The 27,177-nt window shown below is 39.6% G+C and overlaps 1 long non-coding RNA gene across 1 annotated transcript; it reads left to right on the forward strand.

Annotated features, from left to right (window-relative positions):
- Positions 1-294: 294 nt before the first annotated feature.
- LOC122202310 lies at positions 295-26,339 on the forward strand. The gene is made up of 5 exons (XR_006194587.1): positions 295-593; positions 6,644-6,717; positions 15,262-15,333; positions 22,764-22,852; positions 25,899-26,339. It is a non-coding gene; the product is annotated as an uncharacterized LOC122202310 (long non-coding RNA).
- The last annotated feature ends 838 nt before the right edge of the window (positions 26,340-27,177 follow it).

The raw sequence follows: 27,177 nt of genomic DNA on the forward strand, positions 1-27,177 counted from the left end.
TGCCAAGAGAGGAACACGCAGGACAGTGGCCCAGACTGTGACCCCGAATGAGTTAATTCACTGCTCTGTAGTTCAGCACCCTCACCTGTGGGCTGGGAGTGTTCATCTTCCCTGGGTACTTCACCTAGAACAGGAGTAAGAGCTGAGAGTATTGGGGACGTGAAGGTAGAAGGGCAGCACGGGAATTGTGACCCACCACTGACATAGTGATGATGGTAAAGGTCATGATTGTGATGATGAAGGAGCTGGAGAAGGTGGCACTAAATAAGATGAACACAGAAGTATCGTCTGGTCATGACGACATATCAGATTCAATCATTGAACAAATAGGTATTTAGAACAGGCTGTATGTTGGACACCATTCTAACATTACAGATACAGTAATAAACCAAAGTAACAGCCTTATTTTTCATTGAGACAAAAACTACACATAGATAAATAGTCAAATCACTATTAGAGTTTTAGATAGCGAGAAAAAAAGTAAGGTGAAGGGACAGAAAATTATGAGATGGCAATGACTGTGGGGAGGATGATCTGGCCAGCTGAAATCTCTTAGCAAAATTAGAAATCTGTGAAGACTTCACATCAGAAAGGTAGGTTCCCTCAGACCCTCCTTCATTTTTATCCTCTGTTGCAATCTCTGTTACTGTAGGCAGTGCATGGTGTCAGTCTTGCGATGGTGTGGCATTTGTGGAGGCTCTGAGCCAGGTGCGAGGATGGCAGTGTGTGGCAGGAGAGATCTTATGGATGAGATTCGGTGAAGCCTATTCTGAACCCAAATGACCAAGCAGTCTGAGCAAACAAAGACCTTGATTGTTTCTTTCCCATAAAACGTTTCTGAAACTTGTCTTCCCTTCCTCCAAGAGTGATTTCTGTGTGAGTTTCAGAAGTCTGGCACCTCTTCAGGCTGGCAACATCAATTTTCCCCATGTGAAATAATAACATTGTCATAATTGTCTTTGGCTTTAAAGCTGATGTTATTGTCCTGAGGGAAACCAAGTTGAAGGTGGGTGGAGAAAGACTATTAAAACCCTGGGTTCTTTCTGCGCATACAAAGAACATACAATGACTTCACTTGCCCCAGTTTTGGCAGCCAGGATCCGCTTGGGTAAATTGAACCCTGAAGTAAACACCTGAATATAATGGGAGCAGGGAACAGAGAAACAGAGGAACTGCAGGGAAGCCCAGATACAATTAGCACATTCTGTAACATTTTAAAGCGTGGTGCATGTCAAAGAAAAGGCTCCATTGGACTCTGGAAGGTCACCAAAAGCAGGGGCCATGTTTTTTTCACATTTATATTACTGTCTTTTAGTACTGCTCTGGCAAAATAGACCAGCAGACATTTAGTCATTTGAATGTGGGATGGACTAAAAGGAGGAAGGAACAAGTGACCAGGAGAATAAATTTACAGAAACTGGTGTGGACCAGAAGTGGAAGGAACAGACCAGAGGCGCAATCGATCCAGGATTCATGTTCACCATCTGGGAAATCCTGGGCACAGTCTCGGCCTTAAGCTTCACTTTCCTCATCTGGGAAATGAAGACAATTATCATATTTACCTGTGAGATCTGTTGTGAGGATTATGAAATGAGATGCAGCATATAAAGTTCTTAAAGCAGTGCCTAGAATGTACATGTGCTCAACAAATGGTCAGTATTAATAATCACATTAGTTACCATGATGATTGCCAGGAGAGCAATATTTTTCAGGACAGAAGAATGCATAACGTGAACATATTTTAGTAAAATGGCTAACCATATAGTTACTTAGCAAGGTTTCTGATCCCTCTACGTTTTGAATCCCTCTTACTTTCCCCGACATATAAAGTGGTACACATGTATTTATTGATTACTTAATATGCTTGAGGTGTTAGATGCTATGGGGGATACAAAGAATTATAAAATGTGAGCTTTATCCTCAAGTTGCTTTTACTACTTACGGAGGTAGAGAGACAGACATAAGACACAAACAAACAAAAAAAAACAAACAAAGACATCAAGCAATCCAAGCTAAGTATGATAGGGGATCAGAGAAAGTAAGGATTACTCAGAGGTAGAATAATGAAGGATACCAGAGAAATTACAGCCAACTCCACCATTCTAAGAAGCAGATGTTCTTAAACTGGATGATAACTAGACAAGGCAATGAAAATGAAAATTAATAATAAACATTTTAATTTAAAAAACCTGGAAATTCTAAAGTATCATTCTTAATAAACTTCAGATTATAGAAGCAGAACAGCAAAGACAGCCTAAACCCAGCAGAAGAAGAGAAATAATAAAGATCAGAGCAGAAATAAACAATATAGAATCTAAAAAAACGGTAGAGCAGATCAACGAAACCAAGAGTTGGTTTATTGAAAAAATAAACAAAATTGACAAACCTCTAGCCAGGCTTCTCAAAAAGAAAAGGGAGATGACCCAAATAGATAAAATCATGAATGAAAATGGAATTATTACAACCAATCCCTCAGAGATACAAACAATTATCAGGGAATACTATGAAAAATTATATGCCAACAAATTGGGCAACCTGGAAGAAATGGACAAATTCCTAAACACCCACACTCTTCCAAAACTCAATCAGGAGGAAATAGAAAGCTTGAACAGACCCATAACCAGCGAAGAAATTGAATCAGTTATCAAAAATCTCCCAACAAATAAGAGTCCAGGACCAGATGGCTTCCCAGGGGAGTTCTACCAGACGTTTAAAGCAGAGATAATACCTATCCTTCTCAAGCTATTCCAAGAAATAGAAAGGGAAGGAAAACTTCCAGACTCATTCTATGAAGCCAGTATTACTTTGATTCCTAAACCAGACAGAGACCCAGTAAAAAAAGAGAACTACAGGCCAATATCCCTGATGAATATGGATGCAAAAATTCTCAATAAGATACTAGCAAATCGAATTCAGCAGCATATAAAAAGAATTATTCACCATGATCAAGTGGGATTCATTCCTGGGATGCAGGGCTGGTTCAACATTCGCAAATCGATCAACGTGATACATCACATTAACAAAAAAAAAAGAGAAGAACCATATGATCCTGTCAATCGATGCAGAAAAGGCCTTTGACAAAATCCAGCACCCTTTCTTAATAAAAACCCTTGAGAAAGTCGGGATAGAAGGAACATACTTAAAGATCATAAAAGCCATTTATGAAAAGCCCACAGCTAACATCATCCTCAATGGGGAAAAACTGAGAGCTTTTTCCCTGAGATCAGGAACACGACAGGGATCCCCACTCTCACCGCTGTTGTTTAACATAGTGCTGGAAGTTCTAGCATCAGCAATCAGACAACAAAAGGAAATCAAGGCATCAAAATTGGCAAAGATGAAGTCAAGCTTTCGCTTTTTGCAGATGACATGATATTATACATGGAAAATCCGATAGACTCCACCAAAAGTCTGCTAGAACTGATACATGAATTCAGCAAAGTTGCAGGATACAAAATCAATGTACAGAAATCAGTTGCATTCTTATACACTAACAATGAAGCAACAGAAAGACAAATAAAGAAACTGATCCCATTCACAATTGCACCAAGAAGCATAAAATACCTAGGAATAAATCTAACCAAAGATGTAAAAGATCTGTATGCTGAAAACTATAGAAAGCTTATGAAGGAAATTGAAGAAGATATAAAGAAATGGAAAGACATTCCCTGCTCATGGATTGGAAGAATAAATATTGTCAAAATGTCAATACTACCCAAAGCTATCTACACATTCAATGCAATCCCAATCAAAATTGCACCAGCATTCTTCTCGAAACTAGAACAAGCAATCCTAAAATTCATATGGAACCACAAAAGGCCCTGAATAGCCAAAGTAATTTTGAAGAAGAAGACCAAAGCAGGAGGCATCACAATCCCAGACTTTAGCCTCTACTACAAAGCTGTAATCATCAAGACAGCATGGTATTGGCACAAAAACAGACACATAGACCAATGGAATAGAATAGAAACCCCAGAACTAGACCCACAAACGTATGGCCAACTAATCTTTGACAAAGCAGGAAAGAACATCCAATGGAAAAAAGTCTCTTTAACAAATGGTGCTGGGAGACCTGGACAGCAACATGCAGAAGATTGAAACTAGAACACTTTCTGACACCATTCACAAAAATAAACTCAAAATGGATAAAGGACCTGAATGTGAGACAGGAAACCATCAAAACCTTAGAGGAGAAAGCAGGAAAAGACCTCTCTGACCTCAGCCGTAGCAATCTCTTACTCGGCACATCCCCAAAGGCAAGAGAATTAAAAGCAAAAGTGAATTACTGGGACCTTATGAAGATAAAAAGCTTCTGCACAGCAAAGGAAACAACCAACAAAACTAAAAGGCAACCAACGGAATGGGAAAAGATATTTGCAAATGACATATCGGACAAAGGGCTAGTATCCAAAATCTATAAAGAGCTCACCAAACTCCACACCCGAAAAACAAATAACCCAGTGAAGAAATGGGCAGAAAACATGAATAGACACTTCTCTAAAGAAGACATCCGGATGGCCAACAGGCACATGAAAAGATGTTCAACGTCGCTCCTTATCAGGGAAATACAAATCAAAACCACACTCAGATACCACCTCACGCCAGTCAGAGTGGCCAAAATGAACAAATCAGGAGACTATAGATGCTGGAGAGGATGTGGAGAAACGGGAACCCTCTTGCACTGTTGGTGGGAATGCAAATTGGTGCAGCTGCTCTGGAAAGCAGTGTGGAGGTTCCTCAGAAAATTAAAAATAGACCTACCCTATGACCCAGCAATAGCACTGCTAGGAATTTATCCAAGGGATACAGGAGTGCTGATGCATAGGGGCACCTGTACCCCAATGTTTATAGCAGCACTCTCAACAATAGCCAAATTATGGAAAGAGCCTAAATGTCCATCAACTGATGAATGGATAAAGAAATTGTGGTTTATATACACAATGGAATACTACGTGGCAATGAGAAAGAATGAAATATGGCCTTTTGTAGCAACGTGGATGGAACTGGAGAGTGTGATGCTAAGTGAAATAAGCCATACAGAGAAAGACAGATACCATATGGTTTCACTCTTGTGTGGATCTTGAGAAACATAACAGAAACCCATGGGGGAGGGGAAGGAAAAAAAAAAAAAGAGGTTAGAGTGGGAGAGAGCCAAAGCATAAGAGACTGTTAAAAAACTGAGAACAAACTGAGGGTTGATGGGGGGTGGGAGGGAGGGTAGGGTGGGTGATGGGTATTGAGGAGGGCACCTTTTGGGATGAGCACTGGGTGTTGTATGGAAACCAATTTGACAGTAAATTTCATATATTAAATAAATAAATAAATAAATAAATAAATAAATAAATAAATTAAAAAAAAAACAAAAAAAACCCCTTCAGATTATAGAGGAAATGAAGATTGCAGTTATAGACATTTAGAAAATAACTACTATAAAAGTTCCACATATCAAATTTATGAGATGTGATCAAAGCCACACTCAAAGGAAATTACATTATCATAGATACTTTTATGTTTATATACCAAAGAATAAATATAGAGGAAATAATTATCAAAATCACAAAGTTAGAATATTAAAAACTATTCTCTAGTAGGAGAAAAGAATGAAAAAGATGAATGAATTAGAAAGCAGAGAGAATCATTAATAAACAAAAAAGCAGTTCTATGTAATAATCACATATGTTGATGAAATGTATGTATCTTGAGGAAAAAGGAGAGAGAAAATAAGAGAGTGGGGTGGTAAGGCTATCTTCCATTAGAAATGAAAAAGAGGGGGTGTCTGGGTGGCTCATTCAGTTAAGTGCCCAACTCTTGATTTTGGCTCAGGTCATGATCCCATCATCCTGGGATGGAGTCCTGCATTGGACTCCATGCTATCAGTGCAGAGCCTGCTTGGGCTTCTCTCCTTCTCTCTCTTTGCCCATCCCCCACTGCGCTCGCGCGCGCGCACTCTCTCTCTCTCTGTCAAAATTAATAAACTTAAAAGAAATTAAAAAGTGTTCATAACATGTAGGAAAAATCTAGTTTTTTTTAGTTTATTTATTTATTTTGAGAGAAAGAGAGCATGCAAGTGGGGGAGGGGCAGAGAGAGAGGGAGAGAGAGAATCCCAAGCAGGATCCACCCTGTCAGCCCTGAGCTCTGTGCGGGGCTTGATCTCGGGATTCCTGAGATCATAAGCTGAGCCAAAATCAAGGGTCAGATGCTTAAATGAATGAGCCACTCAGGCACCCCTAAAATTATTTTTATATGTCATTAAAATGTTTGACTAAAATTGATGTTTGTGGAGGATATAAATGATCAAAATTGACTTCATTAGAAAAAAGGAATTGGACAGTAATCAAGGAAGCTTTTCTCTCCCATTCCCCCAATTAAAACAAACCAAACCAAAACATCTCTATGATGTTTAATATACCCAAATAAATTCAACAGGTGGATTCTTTAAGGAACAGACAATATCCATGTTCTTTGAAGTCTTTCATAAAAAGAGATAGAAAGATTCCCAGTTTGTCTTTTTATAAGCAAAACCCTTATATTAGTATAACCTGATAACCAAAATCGGATAAATATAACACACAGAAAAAGGGACATTAGACTATTTCCATTGTTAGTGTATCTAATCAACAGTCCTGGATCTTGACCGATCAGATTAACCGGCCATATCTTCTGGGAGAAGTAAGATAATGCATGGATACAGAAGCAAAAAGAAAGAAGTTTTTGAGGTATGTGGAGTCTCACTTGAATCTACCTATCTTCCAGAAACCTCTAGAGAATAGCTGAAAAAGTATTGGAATTCGTAAAAGCTTAGGAAACTGGATAGTTACAAATATACAAAACAGTTATCTTTTCTTTATAACCAATTTTAAAATATAATGGAAAGGCTTCCCAATAAAAATACAAAAGAGTTTGAGCTAAATTTAATAAGAATACTTGGAACCTGTTTGAAGGAGACTATAGATATTTTCTTAAGGTTTGAATACATGGAAAATTATACATTGGTTCCTTGGTAGAAAGGCTATTATTACATCAAGTATACCCAAATAAGTTTATAGATTTTAATGGATATCAATCAAAATCCTAACATGTTTTTTAAAGATTTTTTATTTTTTAAAATATGGGGCTCAAATTCACAACCCCAAGATCAAGAGTCACATGCTGCATTGACTGAGCCAGCCAGGCACACCAGCAACATGGTTATTTTTGAGTTGTGGAAACGATTATAAAGTTCCTCTGAAAAAGACGAATAGATTAAGAGAGCCAAGAAAAATCTGAAAAAGAAAAGTGACAAGACAGTACTTGATATATTGTCTTAGTATATTGGTGTTAAGTTTTACTATGTTAGTATTTAAATGTATTTTTAAACTATAACAAGTTTTAAATTCCTGGAAAGATATTAAACTAACATGATAATTATGAATCACCTCTAGGCTGAGGTAGCTGTTTGCTTTTATTTTCTTCTCTGCACTTTCTCCATATTTTCTAAATTTTCAGTGGTGGACCTACATTACTCTTATCATCAGAATAAAATTTCATTTCATTTTTTTAAAGGATCTATAGAGTGCAGATAGAGATGGGAGGTAGTCTAGCTTGTGGCAAGACTAGGAAGAAATAGAAGGGATATACATATAAGCTTCATGAGATTGTACAGAATTTATATTCTTAACTTGAGTGTTTTGTGTTTTTTGTTATTTTGAATTTTTTTTGGATTTTTTTTCTACTAGATTTTATTTAAATTCAAGTTAGCTAACAAATATTGTAGTATTGGTTTCAGGAGTAGAATTTAGTGATTTATCACTTACATGTAATACCCAGTGCCCCTCACAACAAGTGCCCTCCTTAATGCCCCTCCCCCACATTTAGCCCCCACCCACCTCCCTCCAGCAACCCTCAGTTTGTTCTCTATATTTAAGAGTCTCTGTGGTTTGCCTCCCTCTCTATTTTTGTCATTTTATTTTTCCTTCCCTTACCCTATGATCATCTGTTTTGTTTCCTGAATTCCACATATGAGTGAAGTTATTCTCTGATTGAATAAATCAATCAGAGAAAGAAAAATACCATACGATATCTCTCCTCTCATACCTCCATTAGGGAGGGGATTTTTTTTCTGTCTCATTTATTGCTGTATCTTCAGCATCAAGAACACTGTCTGATCCATATTATGTACTCAATAAATGTTTAATAATCATTAAATTAATATATATTATGTTTCATTGATGTCTTAGTTTGGGTTCTCCCCAAAACAGAGTCTGAGATAAAGACTTGGGCATAAACTACCCAAGAAGCAGGAGGCAGGAAGGAGGTAAAGTGAACTAGGAAAGTAAGGCCAGTCAATCTAAGAATGCATTTTCTAAAGTACACCTATAAGTAACAGAAGCCCAGTTCCTTAGTACCCACTAAGAAACATACAGAAAGTTACATTTGTCTTCTGGTTCCCATCACACATTGATTAAGGTTGGTACTGAGGGCGTTGATTTGTCTGTATAATAAGCAGACTTATAATTGGAATATCCCCAGGGGAAAAAAAAGAAAGAAAAGAAAAGAAAGAAAAAGAAAGAGAGAAAGAAGAAAATAAAAAAAAGAGGGAGGGATTGTGGGAGGGAGGGAGGGAGGGTTGGAGGAAAGAAAGAAAGAAAGAAAAAAAGAAAGAAAGAAAAGAAAAAAAGAAAGAAAGAAAGAAAGAAAGAAAGAAAGAAAGAAAGAAAGAAAAAGAAAGAAAAACTGCGTGTCTTGTGCTTGAGTCCTCATGAGGTCAGATTTAGTTCCCAAGAACCATTCATAGCAGAGGCTAGAATCAGAGGTGGACCAAGAGGTGAACTTGAGCTACCAGAGGTGTCTGCCACAGTTGATGAAGAGTATGATGAAGCTATTTTGGAAAGGTGAGGCACATTGGCCTTTATTATATAACAAAGGGAATGAGAAACTCATGTTAGTACGATTTAGAGAACCACAAGGAAACAAAAGCTGTTGTAAGTGGGAATGATAATGCTTTCTTTTACAACCAAGTGGTTAACTACAACTTTGGGTAGAGAGATCATATGCTCTAATCTTGAATTGTAGGATTGAATAGGCACATTACAAAATGCATATCCTCAATTAGAAAGTGATTGTGTTTGGAGTGTAAGAGACTCTCAAGAGGCTGAGAATTTCTTCTATGGTTCTTGTTCCCCATGGTTGTTTTCCCTACTCCCTCTTGTAATTGACTTTAGCCCCTAACAGTGATACTCCACCCCACTTGGTTAATCTAAGTTGCCCAGCCAAAGGCAACTCATCTGAAAGAACAATTTCCCTCTGGTTTTAGAACCATTTTTTTTGTCCAACTACTCCCCAAACGGGCTAAACTTTTCTGCAAGAGGGCTTGCAAAAGCTGTTAAAAATCTATGTACTTTTTGCTTTTCATTTATAATGTTCTTTTGAAGCTCTCTCATGCAATTTTGAATAAAGGCGTCTCTTAACCATGCTCTGGTTCATTTTCCTCCAAAGTTTTTGGTACAATCAAATGGCTTTAGGAATGCACTTCTACTCAGCCTTGGCCACTTGAATGGGAACAGAGGGTAGCAAAGACTTTGATGTTTCCCCTCTCTGGGGCCCCATGGCTGGTGAGGTAAGTAAGGCCTACTCCTGATGAACATTCTGCTTCCTTTGCATTGAAGTCATACCTAAGCTGGTATTTTAATTTTTTATTGTCTTTGGTATACGCCTATTAACTTGATTTGTCTCACTGTAGAATAAGCAGCTGTCTTCCAGATTGATGGTTTTAGGGTCTGGGATTGTAGGAAAGGGAGGAGGCATACAGACCCACATATTTATTTGCATTTACTTGGGGGAATCAATAATAAATACACACACACACACACACACACACACACACACACACACCTCCAGAAGTTACAAAGTACCCTCTTAATTCTTAGAATTATTTAACTGTAGCTTTAGAAGTATCCAAATTGCTCAGGACTCTGTTCTTAAATAATGTGTGGATGATCTGTTATGTTCTCTAAATTATAAGTCTTGCATAATTGATCCCCTCCATTTGTTAACAGTGTTAGTATATGAGGGATGCAATCTCTAAGAATTACTTTCTGTTTTGTTATACCCAAATACATTATCTAGGCCACGACATAATGCAAAATGGAAAGACTCTTTCCTCTCAAAGACTATAAGCTATATGTGACTTTCCTGGGCCTAATTATCAGCAGTCAACTTAAATAATTATTTGGTGTTGTATGATAAATAGACTGATTCATAACACTTCCAAACTGGCTTCCCTTTCTATCTAATCAAGTGAAGGATGATACACACAATGAGTCTTTGCCCTGAAAAACTCTCTTGAAGCTGTCTGCTGTCACAGAAAGGACCCCTCTGAAAACTTGCTAGCCTTGGTCTCATCAGTTATCATTCACCTCTCTATTTATACATTAAAGATCAAGATAAACTTTGGGTGTTTTACCCAACAGTACAAGGGGCATCAGTGATCCATATCACTTATTACAGTCTCTCACTTTACCAAGAAATAAAGTCTACCTCCCCTTATTTGTGTAGAGTGGCAGCAGCCACAAATTTAACTGAAGCTTCTACTGACTGAGATATACTGAGATATACTTATCCACATGACCTCTCATGTTGTTCAGATCTTACTCTTGACTGAAAATACCCAGAAGTTTTCTGCTTCTAGAATCACCTTCTCAGAGAGCCTTCCCTAATCCATACACATTTCTCTTCATCACTGCAACGTTCAGTCCTACCACTTCATTTCTACTCTCAAAGGAGATACAATTTCATGACTGCCATGCTATTAGGAGTTTTTCTTGCCTTGCCCTGGCCTGCTGGAAACCCAGTTAGAAAACAAAGACTCATAATGTAAATGATCCTATTTAAGAACTCAAAAAGAAGGTTATAAACCTGGATAGGCAGTCATAACCCATTCAGACTTGCTTGGATCCAATCCTTTCCAAGAAGATGATTCTGTACGAGTTGATGAACTTGTCGAACTTACTAGCATCTGTCAGTTAACTAAAGACAAGAGGGTATCTGTCTATATAGAAAATAGATATGCTTTGGGGATAATTAATGATTTACATATGATTTAGAAGTAACAGGGCTTCTTAACTTCCCCTGTGTATGATCATGGATCTATTTATATCAATGTCGGTCCATCTATGCAGAGGGTTAATGCTTCAATGCCAAAAGTAAAATAGTGTATTTATAAACAATATCAGAGGGCCTTCCTTCAATGAGGAAGGACTTTCATAGCCCGTGCACCCCAATGTAAATCACTGCGTGCATTGATTCTTGCTTTATGCACTGAAAGGTTAAGAGGGGGACCACATTATAATTAAAATCCTCAATAATTGAAGTCTGCCCCATGAAAGAGGATTAGATTTATTCTGAAGCCTTCAGAAGGCATATCAGAAAGAGCTTGTTGAAATTAACACGGAATGGAATTTGACTGATGTAAAGAAAAAGCAAATAATTAACACTGGTCTCAACTGGAATTAAACATGCTGTGATGGCAAAAGCCAAGATTTCTGGGAACTTTTCACCAGAAATTATATGTTCACCTCTAGAGAATATTATGGAGGGGCATTCCTGCAAGTAATAGACAAAGAAGCCAACGTTCCATAGGGTCCCTTCCAACTCTGAGACTGCAGAATTCTATAAGCAACTAATCTGGGGACTCAACACAACTCTGTAAGTAGAAAATCTTGTTCTTGGCTGATGTGCATCTGTTCCCATCTCTGCAGTTCAGTCATCTCAGATTAATATCATGGAAATATTAATTAAGATAGAACTCAGCAAATACTGCAAATCTGAGCTTTTCTGTTTCAAAGAATAGGTTTATCAGAATAACATTGGTTATCAGGGCAGGTGTAGTTTTATGGAAATCAATCTTCAGATTGAAGATTCCCTGTTAAAGTGCGTGAGATAGTGCTGACGTTTCTTTCTCCCCCAGCTTTACAAAAGAAAAACACATCTCCTACTATTCTAACTCTCATGAAGAAGCATTGTCCAAGGGAGTAGAAACCTCTTGGGCACTAAACAAACACATTATGAAATGCTATTATTGGTGTGGAGAAAGTGAATGACTAATAATTTAGAAATCTACCCTTTTGTAGGAGAGTTTCCAATAAAATTTGTTTTCAATAAATTAAGGGACAATTCAATCTGAGCTGTCAATAAATAGATCATTAACAATTATTGTTAGTGATAAATCCCTGTGATTTTTAGTATGTAACTCAGAAAGAGCTCAAAGAATTGAGCGGTATTGTTATATGAAATCTTTAATATGGCTTGTCATTGTTCACATTTTAAAGACAAAAAGAGAGGTAAATGAATTAATGTTGAATCCTGCCCCATTCTAACAATGTGTGTTATTTGTTTAAAAATAGTTTTCATAATTTACAATATATTTGTTGTTTTGATTAATGTACAACATAATAGTTTTAATGGTATCTCACACAGAAAAAAAGTTAATACAGCCTTATGCTCACAGGCAATAAAAAGTTACATATCCATTTATATGTAATACTTTTGAGCAGAAAAGCATAATAGGGTTTTCTATAAAACAGTTTCAAGCTTAAAATACATTACATTAGGATGAAATTCTGTGTGGGAAGTGGAATGGGAATTTAAATTCAAGGAGAAAAGGGACTGATGTAAAATTTCCAACTGTTAAAGAACTTATTCTTGTGTGTATGTGTGTTTTAAACCGAGGAGAGTGAATATCCCATTGCTAAAGTATTTAGATTCCTCTGGATACATTTAAGATAACAAGGTGACAATTTTATTTTAAAATGTTAATATCATCCCTGGAAATGCTATCCTTGTCAGTTTAGTGAGTGAGATGGCGGATGGGCACGTCTGTCCCCCTTTCATAATAAATCACACAGCACAGGGGAGCGTGATGAAAGCCATCCCTACAAATTTAGCAACACTTCTATGTGCTTGCATTTCACTTGGTGCAGAGAAGCGTCTCTATAAATCCTGGCTTGACTGATCAGTCTAGCTAAGGACCTCAGCGAGATGAAGTCTGGAGTTCAAAGCACAATTGGGATACTCAGTGGCTGCGGCCAAAAATGATGTCAGCCAGCCATGGGTTTCTTGTCTTCTTCACTCTCTGCTGCAGCCTGGCAGGAGAAAGACTTGAACAATTCAGGAACAAGGAACAATTCAGATAATGAAGCACAAGAAAGCCTCAAAGTTTTTCTGAATCCCAAACCTAAGACAATGATATCCAACACAAGTATGGGTATGTTTGGTGTAGCTGAGGATACTTAAGCAGCATGGGCATTTTATTCTGGGGAACTAGGGATGAAAACTCTGGATCTTCCAAGGCAAACCTTAGAAAATATACAGTGGGTTCAAGGTGTTGGGATGAGAGAAACCTCTTTGGCCTCTTTTCTTAATTTTCCACTCTTATCCTAACTTCCCTCAGAAAGAAAGAAAGAGAGAGAGAGAGAGAGAGAGAGAGAGAGAGAGAGAGAAAGAAAGAAACTAGAATTCTGGTTTGCTCAATCCTGATTTTAATGTTTAGAGCAAGTCCCCATGAGGAGAGGACTCTGGCTGTGCAGGAAAGTTTGCAACGAGGTGGGGAGTCTAATTCTGGGGGTTCAATATCAGGAAGCCTCTATTGCTACATATCTAAGCCACATCCTGCAATGCAGCTATCTGCTTTTGTTGGCTCTCAGTAGGACTGCAAAAAGGGTTCCCTAAAACCTCCAAATAAGGGTCCACTTGTGGAATCCAATTAAGAGGGAAATGTGGCTAGTCTGAAGATCATTTTTATCAGGATCTGGAAAGGATGCAGGCATCAAGATTTCCGCGTAAGACAGGTAAGTAAGATTTGAATGCGGAGACAGAGGGGAAGAATTTTGAAATGCTAAGCAGTGAAAGGCTTTCCCCAATCTGTCTCTTTGTTTATCCAAATGTTCCGCATCTTTGTAGGGTGGCAGCGTGACATAAGTTTTAAACCTGACCTGACCTATCATGAGTCTTCAACTGCAAAATGTGAGAAGATGATGGAGATCACAGGGTTGTTGTAACATAGAGGGATTCCTCTCATTTGAATTTCTATTCTGTATATATACAAATAGACGGCTTTAAGGACATAAATACAAATTACTGCAGATTCAAAAAGAAAAACCTGGCCCATTGGCAACTGACTTTGAATTCATGGTTGTTCATCTCCCAGATTGGTAGGTTTGTGCCTCTGGTGATGTGGTCCAAGGCATGCATGTTTTTCTCTTTGAAGTGTATCTGTCACTGTGGATACAGGAACTCTTATAAGCACGTACTCCAGAGGATAAAATCAGGCAGAACTTCAGACTGCTTTAGATCATGAACTCTTTAAGGGCAGAAACCATGGCCTGATAAACATGGTTCTAGTATCAGGAACTAGAACCCATGTGGGGACTTGAGATTTTACCTGGTAGATTTGGAGAGTTCATTTTTCACTAGTTCATCCATTCATTTACTCAGCAAGTATTTATTGAGTGCCCACCATGCACCATGTACTTGTTATACATTGTGGAAATAGTCATAAATTTATCCCATCTTTGTATCTGCTTTCCCACCTGTAGGCCCTTTGCAATGTGGCTTTGAGGCTTCTTCCATGAAGAGAAAGAGTGTATTTTTTCCACTCCTTTAATCTGGGCTTGGACATGTGACCTTATTTGGCCAATGGGAATATTAGCATGTATGATGCAATCAGGGTCTTAAACATACTTTTTTTTTAATGTTTATTTATTTTTGAGGGAGAGAGAGAGACAGAGCATGAGCAGGAGAGAGACAGAGAGAGCGGGGGGGGGGGGGGGGGGCGCACAGAATCTGAAGCAGGCTCCAGGCTCTGAGCTGTTAGTACAGAGCCTGATGCCAGGCTGGAACTCGTGAACAGCGAGATCGTGACCTGAGCTGAAATCAGACTTTTAACCAACTGAGCCACGCAGGCGCCCTCAATCAGGGTGTTGAAAGTGCTTGGTCATTAGAGTTCACCCTCTCTGGTTGCTCTTGGGAACCCTGTGACCACCACCATATGAAAGAGTCCAGGCTTGTCTACCAGATGAGGAGCACACAGTTATGTCATTGGTCTCACTGACAATCAGCCAACCCCCAGGTCTATGAGTTGACCAGTGACCATAAACTGACAGCAAATGCCTAAGTGAACCCAGCTGACACCATGATGAGCAGAGAAAAACTGTCTCATTGGAGTCCCTTCTAAATTGTTGCCCCACAGAACCATAAGCAAATAATTAAATGGTTTGTTGTTTTAGGTCACTAACTTTTAGAGACGGTTTGTTACACAGGAAGAACGCATTGATGCAGTGCTGGAAATTCAACAGCAGGTAAAGCAAAAACTGTCTTTGCTTTCATAGAATTATCTTTCCTTTGGGGAGATAGACAGATAGATAGGAAGAAAGAGAGAGACAGAGAGAGAGAAAGAGAGAGGGAGGGAGGAAAAAAGGAAGGAAGGAGGGTCAGGAAGCCTTTTCTGAAAAAGTAATATTTAAGCTAAGATCTGAATAGCACAATGAGCAAGTCAAGACTAGAGGTAAGATTTTTCCAGGCTGGTTTTGTTTTCAACAATCATGTTGTACAGGGACCTGATTTCTGGTATATATTGGGATGGTTTGTAGGTGAAGATAAGGCAATGGCTTTCAAGAGAACTTCCTGAGAAGTTTCAGAATTTTCAAATTTGAAAATGCATGGAATCCTCATTCTGCCGGGACAAAGGGGTCAGAGAAGAACAGAGAGGACACAATTCTCTTAGATATGAGTGAATATCTTGCAAGAGGAGTTCCCAATATCTTTAGGCAAAGTTTCTGCCTTTGTTATTGGGACCTGGGAAGTTTTCAAGCTGACAGGGTTTTCCTGGTTATAAAAGAAGCTCCAAATATATATAGAAGAGGGGCCAAAGCATATCATGACAAGGAAGCAAAATGGATGATGTGGACACTGTGTAAAGCTCCTTGGGTTGGCATATGCTTTTTGAGAACATCTGATAACTGAATTGATGAAACAGTATTTCCTATAGCTCCAACATGCAGGATTTCAACCAACCACCCATCAATTCTCTGTCTGCTTAATAACAGTGGCCTGGGCTGTCAAAATGATACTCAACCTATGTCCACAGACCTAAGAGAAAAGATTAAGAGGAAAAATATGCAAGAAAAAATAGGGGGTATGGTGGAAGGAGTGTTGGGGTGCCTACCATAGAGCTCCACACCAAGAAAGCAGATTAGGAATCTTGTTCTAAAGAACAAGAATATTTATCTAAAGGGATGACACCAACCTTCAGGTAGAATCCTAAGTTGTATCTTGCCTAGTATAGAGAACTCTTCATGTGCCATTCATAAGGGAGAATCATGGAACGCTGGTGGGAAATACTGAAAAGGCAACATCAAATACATGTATGCATACAAATGCAAAAAGGAATATTTTTAGCAGAATCAACTATCAGTCTTTTCAGGTATCTGCTGTAGAGGACAAACTTAAAGTAAAATTTGCCATAATATAAAGGAAGGAGGAAGAAAATGGAAATACAGAAAAGGGAGAAAAAGGGAAGGGAAGGGTAAGAAGTTACCAAATCCAGGTTAAATATTGTGTATGCAGGTGTGTATTAAGGTTGGAGTGAAAAATGAAGAGGGCAAATCATAAAGCTCTCTTGGAGACAGACTGCTGTTCTAGGCTGGAAGATTTTTTGGATAACACCCAAAGGTTTTAGTGGGAAGCCATTGCTTCTCCAGCAAGGGAAGGGTGGGCATGTGGGGTAGTTGTCCTTTAATGCTGATATCGTCTTTACTTGACTGCAATTCCTACTAATTCTTGAATAGCCAAAAAGGTCAGGCTAGGAGAAGAAAACAAAATCAGCAATTTACCCCCATCAATTATTTTCAGGTCATTTTCACCTAAACTTGTTTAAAGTTAAATTTGCATTAATTTTAAAGGCTTGGCACTGATGTGAACTTTAACATTCTGTCATTAATTAGAGCCCTGTCAGAGTCAAAATTTTTTTCAAAGCAGTCGTGGCAGTCAATGTAAGAATATAGACACAAATAGGCATATATTCTAATCTTACTGAGAAATCTCTAAAATTGCTTTAGGGTTTTGGCTGGATGTACTGTCATATGGAATTTGGGCAATTAAAAACCTGAAAAGGGACAAATAAACCCCCACATTTCTTCCTGCAGTTGGTTTTGAAGGATGTTGGGAAAGACAGGGAAGCGACTTCAGTTGTTAACATCATCAGGACAGAGAAGTGATGGAAGCTGGTCAAAGTCAGAAGCATCTGAGTGGTGAAGAGGATATTGCATCAAGGCTTCACGCCTTGAGTGTAAGCTCTTTCCAGTAGGCTCCTGCCCCACCACGGGGAGGAAACCTCTCTATACGCATGGCCTCAAGAGGGAACTAACATGTGAATATCTAAGGACAAATACTTTTCTAAGGGTGATGGTTGCCTGTGGTCATGACAGTGTTATTCCAGGTTGAAATAATGTCACCACAAGAAACAGCCCTTGTTTTCTTACCATTTGGAAGTTGTGCTTGCTTGGGACTGATTTTTTAATGACCACATTTGCTATTAGCCTCTTATAACCATAATCATCAGACTCATTCTGCCCATGGAGTAGAGGTTCTGGTCAGCTGGATGCCTTGAGTGAACACCAAGGGCCCCAGGCCCACTGTGCAGTGTGTGGGCCATCTCTATGCAGACAGCATTAGCATGGACTAATGATCCTTCCCTGATGTACATCCGCTGCCACATCCTCCTCCTTAACCTTCTGCGGGAGACCTAGTAGACATGCAAATAAAAACAGGCTGCACTGAGATGGAGTGGACGTAGCAGGAGGGACTCAGCTTCCCTAAAAAGATGACAGCTCTACCAAGCTGTCCATCATACCAGCTTCAAAAGGTGTTGAGAAAGTCTCCTTTCCCCCAATGATACAGGGGCTCACACAGAGTGGGAACTCAGTTATTAACTGTTGACTGAAGAGGTGAAAGAGGTGGCTGGGAGGACTGAGAGCTTGAAAACTTCCCAGAGGGTCATGGATGGGAGCTTGTTTGGCAGATTCTGCAGGCAGGCATAAGGGACCGGCCTTGGACACAGGTAGGTGTTATGTCCAGAGAAATGTACCACGTATTTACTTCAATAAGACTCATTTGCTCAATTATAAAATGGGAATATTGATATAACTACCTCACATGGGATTTTGGGGGAGGTAAGGGTTTGATGAGACAATGGATATGAAAATGCCTTGCTCATTTTCAGCACGCAGTGAGTATTATTTCTAATTAACCAATGGGAAATTGAAGCTCAGAAATGTGAATTAAGTCCCCCAGGACCACACAGCTATCAACAGTCAGTGCCAGTTCTTCTTAATTCAGCACCCTTTCCAGTAAACATCATTCCCTGTACTCAGCTATGAATCAAAATTATCAGAAATCTCATGGGTACTTGTTACTTTTGTGACTGGACACAAGGATATAGCTGTTTCAAAGACCTAAGGAAGATAATCCATCTAAATGCTCTGAGATGGGAGGATGGAGAGGAAGTAGAGCAGTGTGGTGATGAGCCTGAGTTCTAGAACTTGTCTGAGTGGACACATGGTCCCTACCACTTCAGCTCTGTGTGGTGTTCGGCAAACCATCTCATATCTCTAAGTCTTATCCATGAGGCTTTTTTCTGTAAAATGGGGGTGATGATAATAGTATTTACTTTATAGTTGTGAAGATTAAAAGATGAGATCTGTGTGAAACACAGCACAGCCCCTGGCATATAGTAATAATTCAGTAAAGGCTATCTGTTGTTACAGTGAAGGCTATGATTTCCAGCATATTCCAGCTGTAAGACTGAATTCAACTGATGACAGAAAGGTCAAGAATCTGGGATCAACCCAACTCTTCCCTCTTATCCCTCCACTCAAGACACATGCACAATAATTTCTGTAAAACTTCCAGATCTGGTATCGTGGGATCCAATAACAAGGCCAGTGGGAGAGGGGTCATGAGTGAGTTTGGGACCATGGTAGGCAGTCACCTAGAACTATGGCCAGGAACACAGAAAACAGAAGGTGAGTAAAGATCTTCACAGGAACACATGCCCATGCATGCACACATGAACACACACACACACACACAAGGAACTATTTGAAGTCAAGAAGTGAGAATGGTAGCTAAGGCCAAGGTGGGGGAAAGACTCGACATATTGTTCTAGTTATCATCCAGTCTCCCATATTCCCTTCACAGCCAAACTTTTCAAAACTGTTGTCTATATTTGCTGTCTTTATTTCCTTATCTCTTAGCCACTCCTTCATCCACTCCAGTCTGACCCCAATCTGACTCCAGTGCATCTTAGGCAATCTCCTTCTTGTCTATGGTTCTAATTATTTTCTCTATGCCAATGGCTCTCAAATCTATCCTTCTGATTCGGAGTTCTCTCCTAAACTGGAGACCTGTGTATCTGACTGTCTACCTAATGCCTTTATTTCAAACTCAAAGTTGCTCCAAATTAAAAAAATGGTCTTAAACTGAACATGATTTTCATCTCCAAACCTGGCCCTCTCTTGATGGTCCCTGTATCACTGAATGGCACTACAATTCATCCAGTTATGCAAGCCAGGAAGTAGAGGTCATTCTTTACTCCTCCATATCAATCTAGCAACAATTCCTATGGAATTTATACTCCAATATCTTTCTAATCTAAACATTTCTCTCCAGCTCCAATGTCAATAGTCAATGTATGCCTTTCTGTCTGAACATTTTTAATAGCCTCTTAATTAATTTCCCTTAATCCCCTATTGCCCTCCTTCTAATTCATTCTCCCCAATGAGACCAGAGTAATCTTTTCAGACCATAACTCTGTTTACATGAGACATTCAGTTCCCTCCCACCACTAACTACTTCAATGTTTTCCCATGCTTTTAGGATAAAGTCATATATATGACCTGGAAGACTCTGCATGATCTTGCCCAACTCTGTATGCTCATATTATATCTCCTTTCTTTGTGGTCTCTGCATCCTGGCCTCAAGGGTTTTCTGTGCTCTTCTCTTTCCTGGAATGCTCTGTGCTCCCTCTGCCTTCACCCAACTTACATCTGTTCATTCTTCAGTTTTTGCAGAAGTCTTTTCCAACTCTCTCAGGGAATGTCAGGTGCACCTGCTAAATGCAGTCATACATGCATCTTCTTTGTACTTGTCCAGTTTAAGTTTTCATATATTTGCATATTTGTTAACTGGGTTTCCCTTTCTTCCAGATATTGGGAGCATATTTGTTCTGCTTACCATCTTCTCTTCAGTTTCCAGTCAGGGTTTGCACATAGTAGATGTTTAAGAAATACTGTTGAATGAAGGGAAACCAAAGTAGGATGATGAGAAGCTCCATGACTGTTAGAGAGCCCGAGCTAAAAGAACCAAAGCTCCCTTTCTGAGGTGATGCTGGTATGGTGCCAGACATCTCCATAGTCAAGGGTATAGAGTTGGGGAAAATTATAGTTGCCTCTAGCAAGAAGCGGATCAAAGTGATAGCACCATCTTTGTTCCCAATGGCCAAGACAGCCGTCAATGACACAAGCCAGGAAACATGGCTGAGCATCTGAAGGAATTAAAGAAATACTAGAAGGGAATGCAGGCAGATAGATGATGCACAGTGCAAAAGCAAGGAAAGAACAGAATGCAACTTGAAAGATTCTCACCCCAGAAGCCTTTTCCATAATGAATGGGTCTTCTCCCTGTAGCTTCTCTCTGACCTCATCCTTGTCAGTTTGAGTATTTCCAGGGTTAATTCCCTGTAGTATCTGAGTCACTGCATTTTCATTTTTGTGTGATTTGTTTTTTGTTTTTGATACAAATGTCCTCCTTTTTCTTAAAAATGCAAAAGATATCACAAAATGGCCATGGATTTCTTTTGCTTTTTTCTACACTGGTGGGACAGATAAGAAACAACAAATTGTCTTGTGGAACACAAGTCATAGGATTTGCTTCTAGAACATCCACTCTTGGGGAGGGAGGTATATCAACTGGAGGAGCAAATATTTGCCAAAAACTAGAAGAAACTCATAAGCCAGAAAGTGTGGTGGTTCTGAGACATACTGGGTCTCATCCCAACCCCCGCCTCCAGCCCTTTACTTATTATGTGACCTTGGGCGGGTAACTTAACTCCTTTGTGGCTCTAATTCATTATTTGTAAATGGAGCTGCTAATACTGTTCTTACTGTATAAAGTTGTGAGGATGAAGTGAGATTATGCATAAAACAATAGTTTTATGTTAGTTTTTATTATTTTAAAACATTGTATTATAAAATGCATATTGGGGAAGGTGTTATTCTTTAGTGGGGCAGAGTGTAATTTTAATTTCTTTGAGGGAGATTAAATATTGGCAGTTATTGAATTCATCCTTTAGTGATTTTATGGTTTTCAGGGATAAGCTGGGAAGGTCAATATCCATCTCTACTGTGTGTGTAAAGTCATATTTTTTTTAAGTTTATTTATTTATTTTGAGAGAGAGAGAGAATCCCAAGTAGGCTCCTTGCTGTTAGTGTGGAGCCCAACACAGGGCTTGATCCCACAAACTGCGAGATCATGACCTGAGCTGAAACCAAGAGTAGACACTACACCAACTGGGCCACCCAGGCACCCCTAAAGCCATATTTCTTTAATGAAGCATATTTATTACAATGCCAAAAGGATAGGTTGCAGTATAGCTGTGAGCCTTCCTGCAGAATCAAATTTAGTTCATGGCATATAAATTATTTTTTTAATTTTTTTAATATTTATTTTTGACATAGAGAGATTGTGAGCAGGGTGGAGGGGGGAGCGGAGAGAGAGGGAGACACAGAATCCTAAGCAGGCTCTAAACTCTGAGCTGTCAACGCAGGGCCTGATGCCGGGCTTGAACTCACAAACTGGGAGATCATGACCTGAGCCAAAGTTGGAAACTTAATTGACTGAGCCACCCAGGAGCCCCCATGGAATATAATTTGAAACACTTTAGATAAAATGCATAGATTGGAGAATTGAATGTGAAATTCTCATTTTTAAAGAAAGATAAAGGCTTCAAGGAAATTTCAAGGTAAGTGGGGAGAATGTAGAGTTTATCTCCAGACCTCCAAAAGTACAGGCTCACTCTTCTTCACTATTGAGGATATTTGGTAGAAAATTTTAGTTGTATTTATTTAAAGAATATAAAGAATATTGCTAGGAATGAGAAAACCATTATCTGAAAAAGGAACTGAAGATGTTCAATTCTTTCAAAATTGCTTTTCTCTTTGCGTTTTCATTTGGAGTCTTCTGAAAGAATTGAGAAAGAACAAGAAAAATAATGAAGAAAAAAAATCAATTGCTTTAAATGATCCAAATAACTAGGGCTCAGTGCTTCTGGGCAACTTTACAGGAAATATTGAAAAATGGGTTTTTGGCCCAGGAACAACTTAAACGAATCCAACAAAGGCAAACAAGGTGTACAAGATCTCTCTTCTGCGCTCTGGCATTTAGATTCAGGAAATGGGAAGAATCCAAGACAGTGGTTCTCTTCTAGGTGAGACGCACCTAAGACAAAGAGTGCTTGGAAAGAACATTGAACGGGAACTGAAGACCTAGTTTTGCATTTTAGCTTCAAGGCCAATGGGGTGTAGGCAATTTGTTTAACTTCTCTTGGATGCTTCATCTGTAAATTGAGGGGTTAGACTCATTGTCTCTGAATCTCAGGGTTAGAAAGAACCTCAGGGGCCAATTAATCCAATCTTTCCTCAATGTAATGGTTGTAAGTCTCTTGCTTGAACAGTTTCAGAGATGAGAAGACATCTGCTGTCAGAAGTCAGAAGTCAGAAGACTTGAGTCCAGGCCCAATTGGGAAACTGACCAAATATCTAGGTATGGAATCCCTCACTTGACTGAATTTTATGCTCCTATTCCACAAAGCAGTGAGGGATGTATTAAATAATTTCTGACATGGCATTAATGAATTTCAGTGACATCAAATCCCTAATACACAAAGAATATTCCTTTCTTTCTCCACCCTGCATCCACTTTGCTCAAGTCTATGGATGAAAATATATTACTGTGTTACTCTGCCACCTGCTTTAAATGGGGGAAATAGCCAAGAGATGCTTATCTGGGAATAGAGAGGTGAAGTCTAAGCCCTGCAAGAAAGGAGTGGAAGAAGAGGACCAAGTAAGAGGAACAAAGACAGAATAGACTCTGTGCTTGCTGGAAGAGTAGCAAGTTAGAGCAGAAGGATGAAGCCAACTCTGTCTAGACTGGGAAAGAGGAATTGGAAAGACACTAGGAATGGTGCATCTAATAGTATGCCAATTCTAAAGGTCCCTGTATGGAGTGGGGAGGGAGAGTGAGAGATAATAAGTCAGGATGTATAACGAACTCTCTTCCTCAATATTGTGGACACCTATACCTTGCCACGACTTTGCTCCCATATGTCATTTAGGCTAAAATATAAGCAGCAAACTCTAAGAGGCTGAAACCCAAGAGTTGAGATTCCCTTGAGTGTTTTATTGTGACACATCATGGAGATCATGGACGCTGGGGGTGTGACCTTGAAGGTCCCTCCTTGCTCTGGTAATCTGTGCCTCAAACACATAGAGTCTTGGGGGAACTTACAAGGTAGTCTGCTTTCACTTTCCAATTTCCACTTATTATTCCTGTGATGGCTTATTTTATGTTTTAATTTGATTAGGCCACGATGTGCCCAGATATTTGGGCACATTATTTCTGAGTGTGTCTGTAAGGGTGTTTCTGGGTGAGATTAGCATTTGCAATAGTGTACTGAGTAAAGCATCTTGCCCTCCCCAGTGTGGTTGGGCATCATCCTATCCAGTAAAGGCCTGAGTAAAATAAAAAGGTGGAGAAAAGATGCATATGCTCTCCTTGCCTTCCCATTGAGCTGGGTCTTCTCCTGCCCTCAGGCACTTATACCATCAGCTTTCCTGATTCTCGGGCCTCCTGACTAAGACTGTAACTACATTGCCAGGTATCCTGGGTATCCAGCTGGCAGATGGTGGGTTGTGTGCACTACTGTAGCAACAGATCATCAATATAGGACTATATTTGATTTGTGAGAAATGAATCTGATTCTTCAGTTAGGCAAAATCTGAAATGAGATGAGATGCTTCAGAAAACACCACCAGAATTCAGCATTCAAAAAGCTACTTCCTGCTTGCCTCCCTCAGGCTTTCTGAACCCCTTGCCATGGACTAAATGTTCATAGGTTGAAGCCCTAATCCTCAGTGTGATGATATTTGGAGGGAATTTGGTTTAAATGAGGTCATATGGGTGGAGCACCAATGATGTGATTAGTGCCCTTAGAGGCAGAGAAGGAAACCAAAGTGTGTGCGCTCTCTCTCTCTCTCTCTCTCTCTCTCTTTTTCTCGTTCTCTCTTGTTGAATATACAGCAAGAGGGTGGTTCTTTGAAAACCAGGAGGAGAGTCCTCACCAGTTACTAACTCCACCTGCACCTTGACCTTAGACTTTACAGCCTCCAGAGCTGTGAAAAATGTTTTACTGTTTAAGCCACACAGTCAATGATATTTTGCCATAGCAGCCAAAAGTGACTAAGACACACCTTTTGCATTTGTTCTATCCTTCAAAAAATATAAAAAACCACACTGAAAGGTCAGTAATGGATAAGTGACTGTGTTGCTTGCTTACCTGTGTCTTGTCTCAAGATCCTCAGGTGACCAGATTGTCAGATTGCCAGCTGAATTATACAAACCTCTGGAGTTTATCAAAGTGAGCCGTCTAGCTCTCAACATTAAACAAATATTAACAATAACCTCTCCAAACAGATGGCCTTTCCTATCAGCATGAAACCTTCTAGCCTAAGCAAGAAACAAGGAGTGCCAAAAGAAAATACATGTCTACAGAAAAATTAAGCTATAATCAGGTGTCCGAAGACTGATTTCAGATATATTTTTCTCTTTTATCTACCCCTTTTACATGGCAGGTCATTGGCATCTCATAAATCAGCCTCATTTGTAGCCCTAGAAACAGAGGAGATGGCTGGAAAAGACTTCACAGCTCTCTTGCTAAAGGCAACCTCTGGGTCCTCTGTCTTCTAGCATAGACTTCAAAAATATATTTCCCTTTGGTAGTTGCCCGGCATGCTCTGAGTTTCCTGGCCTTGGGTGGCCAAGGACATTTGGCATTAAAACCTGTCTTCTAATTCCCTGCATGGGACTTTCTGGCTTCTCAGCTACTTACCTCCTCCAGCTCCATCCACCTTGGCCATTTGTCTTTCAAGCTGAGGGCGGACTCAGCCAGGTAGAGAGGCACGCCCAGATCATTAGCCACACAATTTCCTGTGGAGGGAAATCCTCAGTGAGGCAGAACCCTGAATTTGAACCCTTTTAAAGGTAGTTGAGACTATCTCATTGTTTTCCATCCATCAGTCAGAGACTTGGTCACTGTACATGTCATTAAAGCTGGGCACAAGGTCAATGTGGATCCAGAAGCTGGGCTGACTATGTGCTGAGCTGCTGAGTTTCTCTCAAACATCCCTTATCCAGAACAGAATTAAATACAAGGTAAGGGGAAGTTCTGATTGAAAAGGAAGAGAAATAAGAAACAGGGAGGCTAAGGGATCATTATACAGAAAAAAAAATCCAAAAGGAGGGGGTTGCTCAAAAGTGCCAAATGGTGCAGGAATTGAAGAAGACTCCCAGACAAGCAAAGGGAAGTACTAGGCAAGGTCATAGCTCCCAGGGTTTGGTTTATTCTCTTGGCATTAGTCTCAGAAGTTTGGGATGAATCCAACCTCAACAGAAGTCAGAGAGGTTCCACATTATTTTTTTGGCTGAGCTGTCACTGGTAATTTCCCAGATAAAGAAACTCTTGTTAATTGCTTAAGTGGAAGGAGAACACATTAAGTTTCTCTCTTCCCAAGCAGCCTTTTCTTTTTAATAGGTCCTGTGTGGAAACTGATACCCTAACCCAAAAGAACGCACGTACGGGCTGGTGGAGGGAATCACATCTCTTGGAAGACTGGTATATGGACTTTTTCTTTTGTTCCAACTTAGATTAATTGTGTGACCTCAGGCAAGGCATGTTCCTGTTCTTGGACCAACTGTCTCCATCATATAACATACCTTTTTTACAGTCCTTTCCTCCCCTGGTGGTCAGTGGTTCTTATTCTTTCCAGATTCAAATCTAATTACAGTTATAGAGGGGATCTTGCAGAGCACCACACATAGACAGCTGAATGCTAGTCTCTTTCTGTCAGAATTCTGTCTACACTGAAGGAGTGCAATCCTATAAGGTCAATCCTAGGAGGTCAACTTGCTCCTGAGTTAAGAATGTTCTGACTTAAGAGTGACTCCAGCACCAGTTACAAGGAAAGAACACCAAAGTGGGAGGGTGCCTAATAAACAAATCTAGCTGCTTGCCAAGCAAACAAAGAGGTTGTATTTTATTTTATCTGGCAAGCATCAGTAACACAAAATGCTGAGTGGGGGTTCTAAATGAAAACTGTCTCCTTCACTTATGTGAATTTATAACTGTCTGTATCAGCAAAGAAAATTACTGAATAGAAGTATTTATCCGCTCACTTGTTAATGACATGAGACACACAGGTCTTTAACCATTTACCATGAAAGGCAAGCTTAGTCAAAAAGCAGCTTATTTATCCTGGGGAAACATTGGCAATGATTCTTGTAGTGGTGATTTGGTGTGATAAAACTCTATTGTCTGGGGGCAGCTAGCAGGCAAGGAGCCATTCAGAAGAGTTACAAAACTAATCTTTACTGGATTTGTCACAAACAAAGAATGAAACATTCATGCAAGAAGTCAAAATCCATCCTGGGCTATAAGCCACTGTTCCCCCTCCCAGCCCGCTGAGGAAATTCAATACATTCAAGCTAGTCAGCAAACAGACCAGAGACTCTGAAATTGATTAAATCTACGATGTGTTTATTATGCTCCTTGTGACTTAGCAGACAGGGCCTTGTAGGGGAAGGGAAGGGAAAAAAAGCTAAACAAAACAAAACTGCTTGTTATTCCAAATGGATACGCTGGTTTCTGTTTCCCGGTCTCTATGGATTTCAGTGAACCATCATGGTCCAAGTGTTTCGCACCCAGATCGAGGCTGAGTCGCAAAGGAGCTTATGGGCTTTCTCAGCACCGAAGGATAAACCCAGAAGAGATACAGTTGAGACCTGGCTGGGAGTGAAGGGTCTCTGAGTCCTGC

The sequence above is a fragment of the Panthera leo genome, chromosome D2 (genome assembly GCF_018350215.1).
Source record: "Panthera leo isolate Ple1 chromosome D2, P.leo_Ple1_pat1.1, whole genome shotgun sequence".
NCBI lineage: Eukaryota > Metazoa > Chordata > Mammalia > Carnivora > Felidae > Panthera > Panthera leo.